The sequence below is a fragment of the Nicotiana sylvestris genome, chromosome 12 (genome assembly GCF_000393655.2).
Source record: "Nicotiana sylvestris chromosome 12, ASM39365v2, whole genome shotgun sequence".
NCBI lineage: Eukaryota > Viridiplantae > Streptophyta > Magnoliopsida > Solanales > Solanaceae > Nicotiana > Nicotiana sylvestris.
The window spans coordinates 20,665,491-20,674,722 of record NC_091068.1 but is presented as its reverse complement, the minus strand read 5'-3'; the positions used below and the strand labels follow the sequence as shown (position 1 = coordinate 20,674,722).

General features: G+C 34.6%; 1 long non-coding RNA gene across 11 annotated transcripts; it reads left to right on the top strand.

The window, feature by feature from the left end:
- The first annotated feature begins 1,007 nt into the window (after positions 1-1,007).
- Positions 1,008-9,014, top strand: LOC138884123 (uncharacterized). 11 transcript variants are annotated; one of them, XR_011404249.1, is made up of 6 exons: positions 1,008-1,277; positions 1,628-1,924; positions 2,013-2,074; positions 2,242-2,677; positions 4,293-4,656; positions 8,683-9,014. It is a non-coding gene; the product is annotated as an uncharacterized lncRNA (long non-coding RNA). The 11 variants fall into 11 exon arrangements; XR_011404252.1 differs by having other exon boundaries at positions 1,628-2,074; positions 2,242-2,313; positions 2,594-2,677; XR_011404247.1 differs by having other exon boundaries at positions 1,628-1,825; positions 2,013-2,677.
- The last annotated feature ends 218 nt before the right edge of the window (positions 9,015-9,232 follow it).

Sequence of the window (9,232 nt, the reverse complement as noted above, 5' to 3'; positions counted from 1 at the left end):
AGTTGTTCATGAATTTTTGACAATCTAACATACAATATTATATCGATTGCGCAGTAACTTTTTGACGAGCTCGTGCCCAAGACATTGGATGCATGCCAAGCATACGTCCCGGGCGCTTAAAGCAGAAGCTTCACAGGACAAGAGCCCCCACATATAATCTAAGAGTATTTAACGGGTGTCTAGCCCGGAGACCCTTTCAGTTTTGTCTAACCTCTATTTGGCAAGTGAAAACAAAAATTATTAAGATTCAAGAGCAATCTTAATATTTGAATAAATTATTAAGATTATTTGTTTATGTTGGAAGTCTTGATATTTAGGTTAAGAGCAATCTAGATTTTATTTTATATAAATTATTTCTTATTTAATAATGTAACATGACCATAATTTTTTTGGGTTAACATGAGTATAATTCATTCGATACTATCTTCGAACTCTTTAATTTATCTGCTCAAGTAACAATTTTCTTTTTATTAATTATTTTGTATAATATTTTAAGACGATACTCAACAATCAAAACAAATAACAACAAAAAAAGTTAAAAATATAGTAGAGATAGAGAGAAAGTAGGAGGGGGGAGAGAAAGAAAAACGATACTCGGATAATTTTTGTCATTGGTGGAACACCAAAAAATCACAATAAATCATATTTTTTATTTATTTATTAAGCCAATTAAATAAGATCAACATTCATCATTTTCAGAAATTTACATATTTTTAGTAAAAACATATTATTGTCTAATATTATACGATGTTTTAAAAGATTATATATTTACTAATATGGATACATGCACAATACATGTACCGTAAGACTAAGGAGTAAATAGAAAGATTTACACAAAAGGATTTGATTTGTTACTAATATTTAGAAACGGCAGTTGGGGTATACCAACAGGGACGAACAGGGGTACTTTGGTAATTATGAGTTTATTCAGGGATAAATTGGTAATTAAGTCAACACGGTACTACGTGTACTGCAGTTTTACTGTGTAAAACACTATTCCTCCAGTTTCTCCAATTTCAGTGCAGTCCAGAAATTTCTATTGCTTTTGATTTTGCACAAATTTTTCCAGTAAGATGTCTCGATGTTAAGAAATCTAAGAGAGGCGCAGTTCCACGATGTTTTAGAGATTTAGCTCTGTCAATTCATCTTCCATCGATGTTCGTCGTTTTACTACTGATACCAGACTTTCTTATAACTATTCTAGAAATTCATGTGGCTTTGGCTCTCCTTTTAACCGATTCTGCACATGCACCTGAAGAAGATGGGCAAGAGAGAAAGTAAGTCTGAATCTTGAACAACTATTTTTCTCTTTCTCTTACCCATCTTATGCATTTATTTTGTTTGCTCTTCTTTTGGCCTTGGATTTTGGTTTCATTTCAAAATTTTGGTTAGGTTTTCCTGGTTATTTTTTTAATTTTACTTAGTTTTTATCTGTTATTTCTTGATGGGCATGTAAACATGTGATTCTATTTTTCGATATTGATCTACAATCGTCATACTGCCTCTGGAATTCTCCTTGTATTTTTGCTTTATTTTTGTTCTTAATACATCGTGTGCAAGTTTGGTTATTTGATTGATGCATACATGGTCTTTACTTTATCTTCATGCTTCTTAGTTGATTTTGTAGATGCATGTGGTTGATTGTTTGAATTCTTCTTGGAAGTACACTGAAATTACAATCAAGAAGAGGACATAGTGATGGAAAGGGAACAACTTTGATGCAACAAAGATGTTTGATGATATGCCTCAAGTGCTGCTTAAAGAAGAAATAGTAATGGAATGGAAGAACTTTGATGCAACAAAGATTTTTGTCGAAATGCCTCGAGTACTATTTAATTTTTTTTTATTCCTTTTTTCTTAGGTGTCCTATAACGTAGAGATCTAGCATCAACCCCAAAGATACAGAATTTCTCAATAATATAATGTGCGTCAATAGTTAAATGAATACTTGTACGAAATGCATAATTTACTTATATATTTATGGTAGTATTATTGTTTATATAAATAAACAGGAAAAGTCAGATACACTCCAAACTGATGCTGAGTTCTTTGGTGGCTGCCATTTTGCTACTTGGTATGTATTGATGATTGAATTAGCTCAACATCAATTACATTTTTTATCAAGTTTAAAAACCTCTCAAAGGCTGCATTATAGCTACGATGCCTTATCTGTTACTTTTTATGGCTACAATAATTAATTAAACGTGTAATTTTCGTGGTTGTGCATGTGTTGGGTGTAAGAAATATGCCGAGATTTCAAGAGTTGAAATTTCAACAATGCCCTAAAATTAGTCAAGGCAAATTTTATCGAGGGTAATGCACAATGTGGTACCCATTTCTTTTGTGTATTTTTTATAAGGATTTATTTAGCATTTTTTTTTGTTGGTTGGATACTAACTTCTATTAGATGCCGAGTTCTTGCCTGATGACTTAGTGTTATTACTTACCTTATTACAGATGTGGGAACTCGACAGTTAGGTGAAATTATTTTTCCATCCTGAGAATTGCCAAACCTTTCTCTATAATTCAAGTAGCTCTTCTCTATGTTCCATATTTAAGCTTTCACATTCATATATTTTCATTATTTCTGTAGGTGGTAATGATAAATAAATTTATTTTACCTTCTTCTCTGATGAATTCAGCGAGCTTCATTGGTGAAAAGACATTGCAGTTCTAAGTGAGTGCCACTTCTCTTTATTCATCTTATTTCTTTTCATCTTTCTTATTCTGTCTGGATTGTTTAATTGAACTTGAGAATGAATAAACTATCGAGAAATTCACAATTGATTAAACAAATAGAAATGGAGGGAGTATATTAATTTTCTCTTTACAATTAGATTTCTGGTTAGCCTTAGTTAGATGAGTAGTATTGATAATTCACTCTTCTGTCAGGTGAAAGTCGGTAAAAGCTGCATGCTCTTTTCTTTGCGGTCAGTGATAGCCACATGTTCTTTTCTTTCCTAAATGCATACAATTATGCTTTAGTGCATCACATTACATAAAGTAAAAGTGGAGGTTAAATGGCAAAGATTGAAAATGAAAAGAGTATAAACTGAACAGGAGAATAAGAATGGAAGATATGAACATGTCCATTTGAGAATGAAATAATTTATAGGATGGCTATTTAACACATGAATACATATCATAGAAAATCCATTAAAACTATTTTCCATACCAAATCTATTCAATGGACCAAGTAAAGAGTGATAAAGATATCATTCGGTGCTCCTCTAGAAATAATGTTCTTTGTTTATAAATATACATTGTTTGGTAATATTTTATTGTCATTTGAGATAGTATTAATTTATTATCTTCTGTACTCTCTTTCTAAGCTTCCACTTTGCACTTAGGTTGTCTTATTTTGCATATTTATTTAGGAAGGAACATACGATATTTCTATGGCTTCGGTTTTGAATAGAAGTTCATTTCCTTTGGCCATTTTCTATTTGTTGGAATGGGAAGAAGAAGTCTTTGCTAGCTTCTTTTTATATTTTTGGTGGTGTAAATGAAAAGCAGCAAGACATTATTCTTCGATTGATTTGTTGCAACAATTTTCCAGGAAGGGAATGAACCAAAACTACGCCTGTCCATGAATTAACCCATATTCCTTCTAAGTTTCGATGCACTTCCACTTAATATTACTTTTCTACAAAAATATAAGAAGCTTAAATAGAGTAATTTGAGTTCCGTGGATAAAGTCCCATAATTAAACCTGGTAATAACAATCCCACAATTGAAACAAGGTAAATCGTTACTTAAAGCTAATACTGCCAAAAGCTCTTCAAGAATTATTACAATCCAAACAAGTTTCTTTCTTCTTTTCCTTTGTTGGTTCTTGGATATAACATAGAACAATTAATGCAGAAATCTCATATAACATTTTAAGATGATTCAATATGTTAGATGTTCTACAATTCTTTATATCGTGTATTTTGCATTTAGAATAGGACTTGGAAATCCTTTTGTTACATGCATCTTGTAAAATAAAAGAATCTAAAATTGTTTCAATGGGAATTTTACGACTTTATTTTCTTTGATGTTCAAGTTATCGTGTTTCTGCTTTGAGTTACATTTTGTGCATGAAGCACACAATAGCACTTTTGTAGTTCCCAATGCCTTTCTCACTTATATGCAGTTCATATTCATTCATTTTATGAAAGAACAATGCGAAGGGTGGGCTCTTCCTTTATAAGATTACTTTGGGTTCCTCTTCTTTCCTCAAAATTTTGAAATATTATTCATTACTTAGAGTTCCTTTTTCCCCTTCTAAATTTGTTTCTTCCTTACTGCAGGTGAAGATAACACTTTGAGTTTTGTACAAATCAGCAAATCTGAGTGTGACAGTGAACACTTGAGTTTGATCGGCCATTTTGGATTGAGAACATATAAACGTTTTTCTTGTTTAATTTTTAATATCTATTTTGTTCTTAAGAAGGTCGATCTGGAATAGTGAGATTCGTCTCTTTTCCCCTTTTATGTTCTTTCTTGTGACTACTTTGGTACTATGTCATTCAAATGAACGAGTCTCACTATTACATCATTGTACATCGTGTGCACCCTGTTTGATGATTGCCTGAAATGACTGAATAATTTTTATTTCTTTATTTTTCTGCAGGTGTTCGACAATATGTCATATGTCATCCAGGAGTCCAACAGGTACATTATCTACTTCTACTTCACATGATTGTTAAATAACATATATGTTGTATTTGTCATTTTGTATAAGAAATATGTTAGAGATGTACTTTGGTTCCTTACATGTGTTTTCTATTGCACTATTGCTATTGTTTGTCTAATTTTTTGTTAACAAAAAACATTAAATATGACTTATAGATATTCAAAGTTATAATACCAAATTCCATTTGCTTGCTTGTGATATGAAATTGCTGGCTGATTAAGGTTAGGAGTCCTGCAAAGAGCAATGAAAATGGTATAAAATATCTCAGGATACGCCATTAGACTCCCTTATGGATTGTGGGGTTGATTGTAATCTTGAAGCAATGTAAGAAATGTTATCAGCAGGCTGAAATACATATATTATGAGACATCTGCCTTGGTTTTGGGGTTGAGTCCTATTGGGAGGCTTGCAAAATATTGAAAATCCCATGATGGCAGTGACTGCTGTCACAGAACCTATGTCAATATTATTTGGCACAACAGTTGGATTGACAACTTCAACAAATATGAAAGTGGTAAGATTTTTGGAACTTGTTGATTGATACAAGGTACGTAGTGTCACCTCACTTGAAAGTATAGTGCAGACCAGCATAAGAGATTCTACAGAAGTTTGGCATGAATAGAAGTGTTTTGGATCACAACCATAGCCTGCGGTGCTTGGTGCTACTTGTGCATATTATAGATTTTGATTGCAGGAGAGGAATATAAAGAAGAATAGGGAGAACATGTCAAGGGGGAAATTTGGAGGTTCACAAAACTCTGTTTGAACAAAATTCTTATACTAGATGTGGTTCAAGAATCCGGGGATCTTTCTGAAGATGAGTTGGTGCAAAAGGCTAGCCTAGTCATGGAATTGGAAGAGATTGCCAAAAATGAAGAGTTAATTTGGAGGCAGAAATCAAGGGTTCAATGGTTAAAACAAGGGGATCGAAATACTAAGTATTTTCAGAGGATTGCAAATGCCCACAGAAGGTTCAACAACATTGACAAGCTCAATATTAATGGGATACAAGTGGATGATAAGGAAGTTATAAAGGGTGAGATCTTAGCCTTTTATCAGCACTTATACACTGAATCTGAAGCATGGAGGCCAAAGTTCAATTTTCCAGATTGTCCTAGAATTAGTGAGGCAGAGGAGCAATTGCTACAGAGGGAGTTTGAAGAGCAAGAAATCATAAGGGATTCAATGCTGGAAGGTGGTGAAAGAAGATTTGATGAATACTTTTCAAAACTTCCACTCACAGGAATTGTTTGAGAAGAGCTTTAATGCTACTTATGTAGCATTAATTCCAAAGAAGGCTGGGGCGATGGAACTAAAAGATTATAGACCTATAAGTCTCATAAGTAGTGTGTATAAGATCATTTCAAAGGTGTTGACAGAGAAATTGAAGATAGTAATTCTCAAACTGGTTGACACTCAACAAATGACTTTTATCAAAGGTAGGCAGATCATGGATGCAGCCCTAATAGCAAACGAATGTGTTGATTCCAGGGTTAAAAGTAAGATTCCAGGGATCCTTGGCAAACTAGATATCGAGAAGGCATATGACCACATAAATTGGAACTATTTGCTGGAAACTCTGAAGAATATGGGCTTTGGAAGGAGGTGGATCAAATGCATAGGATTCTGCATCAGCACTGTTAAGTTTTCCATTCTAGTTAATGGTTCTCCAGAGGGTTTCTTTTCTTCACAGAGAGGGCTAAGGCAAGGAGACCTTTTGTCTCCTTTCCTTTTTATAATTGTAATGGAAGGTCTGAATAGTATGATTAAGAAGGCAAACCAGGAGAGGTTAATAAGGGGTTTCAAGGCAGTGAATAATGTCAGTAGCAATCTAGAGTTACTCATCTGCTTTATGCGGACGATTCTTTAGTGTTCTGTGATGCTAAAGAAGAGCAAGTTAGACATTTGAGGTTGATCTTATCTGTCTTTGAAGCTGTCTCACGGTTACATGTCAACTGGAGTAAGTCACAGGTGTACACAGTTAATGAGGTCACCAACATTCAAAGATTGGCGGGGGTGTTGGGCTGTCAGGTGGGAAATCTCCCAACAACATGTTTGGGGATGCCCTTGGGAGCAAAAAATAGATCCCAGGAGTTATGGAATGAGGTGCTGGAGAGGTGTGAAAAGAAACTTGCTGTATGGAAAGGAAATTATCTTTCTCTGGGAGGGAGGATTACTTTAGTCAATAGTGTGCTAGATGCTCTTCCTACTTACATGATGTCTTTTTTCCCAATTCCTGTAAAAGTTGAGAAAAGAGTGGATGCTTTAAGGAGGAAATTCATACGGCAAGGGAAAAAGGAGAAGAAGGCCTACAATTTGGTAAAATGAAGCACTTTGCTAAAAAGCAAGAGGGATGGAGGTTGGGGAATCAGAAATTTGAGACAACATAACAAGAGTTTACTTATGAAGTGGCTATGGAGATTTTCTCTGGAGGATCAAGCTTTATGGAGGAAGGTTATCTGTGAAAAATATGGGGCAGATGGAAGGTGGTGTACAACAGGAGCTTCTGGACCCTATGGTGTAAGTGTATGGAAGTCAATTAGAAATTTATGGCCAGGATTTATCAGCAATGTTAGTATCAAAGTGGGGAATGGCAATAAAACTTCTTTCTGGAATGATGATTGGATTGGTAATGGACCTCTTAAAGAGGTTTTTCCAGATTTGTTCACTATACTGCAGCAACCCCAAGCTACTGTGGCTGAGGTATGGAGTACGCAGGAGTGGAATGTTACGTTCAGAAGGTTCCTCAATGAGAGGTTACGAGAGTCATTGAATTCTATAAATTGTTGGATGGCTTTAAGGGCATCACAGAAGAAGAGGACAGACTTATATGGGAAAGAAACAACGGAGGAGTATATACTGTAAAGTCAGCATATGGAGCCCTGAATAGCTCTGGTCACATGAACAATGGGACATGGCACTGGAAGCACATCTGGAAGGTGAAAATCCCTTTTAAAGTGGCTTGCTTTTGTTGGCTTGTAGTCAAAGAGGCAGTTCTAACTCATGACAGTTTAATGAGGAGAGGAATGCTTATGTGTTCCAAATGTTTCTTGTGTGGAAAAGAGATTGAAACAAACAGCCACCTCTTTTTACATTGCAAAGTACCTAGTAGGCTGTGGTATCTTTTCATGAGTATGAAAGGTGTGAAATGGGCAATACCTAGGACAACTGCAAAAATGTTAGCTTGCTGGAATGACCCAGGTATTCTGCCTCGTATTCTACTGAGGCAGAAGCATTGGTGGAGGTTGATCCCAGCATGTATTTGGTGGACAATTTGGTTGGAGAGAAATTCAAGATGCTTTGAAGATAGAGCTAACACTGAACAGAAGATCAAGATGAATTGTATATTTTTGTTTCACTTTTGGTGTAAAGAAGCTCTGGTAGAGGATGTAGAGTCTATAGGGGATATTATTGGGTCTTTGTAACTACCACAAGTCTGGGTTTGCGTTTTTGCTCTTTTTCGAGGGTCTTGTAACTATCTTTAACATTTAGCATAATCTTTATGCTAAAGGTTCTACTTAATTTATAAAACTTGTTACCTTCTCAAAAAAAAAAAAAAAGATGAAAGGAATCAAGGTGTAATCAAGTAATATATGTCACCGAGCATTAGGCTATTCAGTAAAAAGTCAACTATGCTCGACTAATGATCGATATACAATTTATACACAAGCTATGGTTTTGCATTCTGAGTCTAGAAAAGACAATGTATTTTTCTGCTGCATTGTGACATTACAAAGCTCGTGAAATTATTGAACATGTATGTAACGAATGTGGAACCAAAATCGCTCTTCTCCATCAGCCGCAAGTAAAGACATCCAGTTCTATTATAGTTTGTTTTGCATGTGTTAATCATATAGATAAAGGTGAGTCTATTTGTTATTCTTACCTGTGAGAGTGTGAATTAAGTATTTGTATTTCTGACCTTTGTAGCCATAGGCATACAATAGAAATTTCGTCTGATATGAGTTTAGTTCAAATTGGTAGCTAAAACTATCCTTTTTCAGGTAAAGCTGGCATAGGTTTAATACCCCTCTTATCTTATCTTGCAAAGTGAGCGCTGTTTGAATGCAAAGATGCTGTAACCCATCTTACTTATGTAAAGGTAAAATGGGATTTAGTTTTTGGATAGTATTCTGCTGAAAAGACATGTTTCAGCTATTCTTACATCACATATGGTCTTTCAGTCCCCCTACAATAATCAGATGCACAATGGATTATAAAGATCTAACAGTGTACAAAATGATGTCCTCTTTTAAGAATTCTCTTTTGTGATTTAGAAGTACTTATGACTTGCTAAACTAACACCATAAATTATACTTAAATATTTATTCTACTAGCTTATTACAGACTGTCAGAATAGTCACAGAGATGCTGACTGAAGAGTCGATAGAAACGAATTAGCTTGGTTGATGCATGTCTTATTGTATCCAAGAAATCGTGCTTCAGCGTGTAACAAAAAATGTATTGGTAGTTCTTGACTTTGCTATCAATATTTTTCTTGAAAACTTTATGATTTCTGCACAGCCCCCGTAATGAAGAGTCTGAGAAATGAGA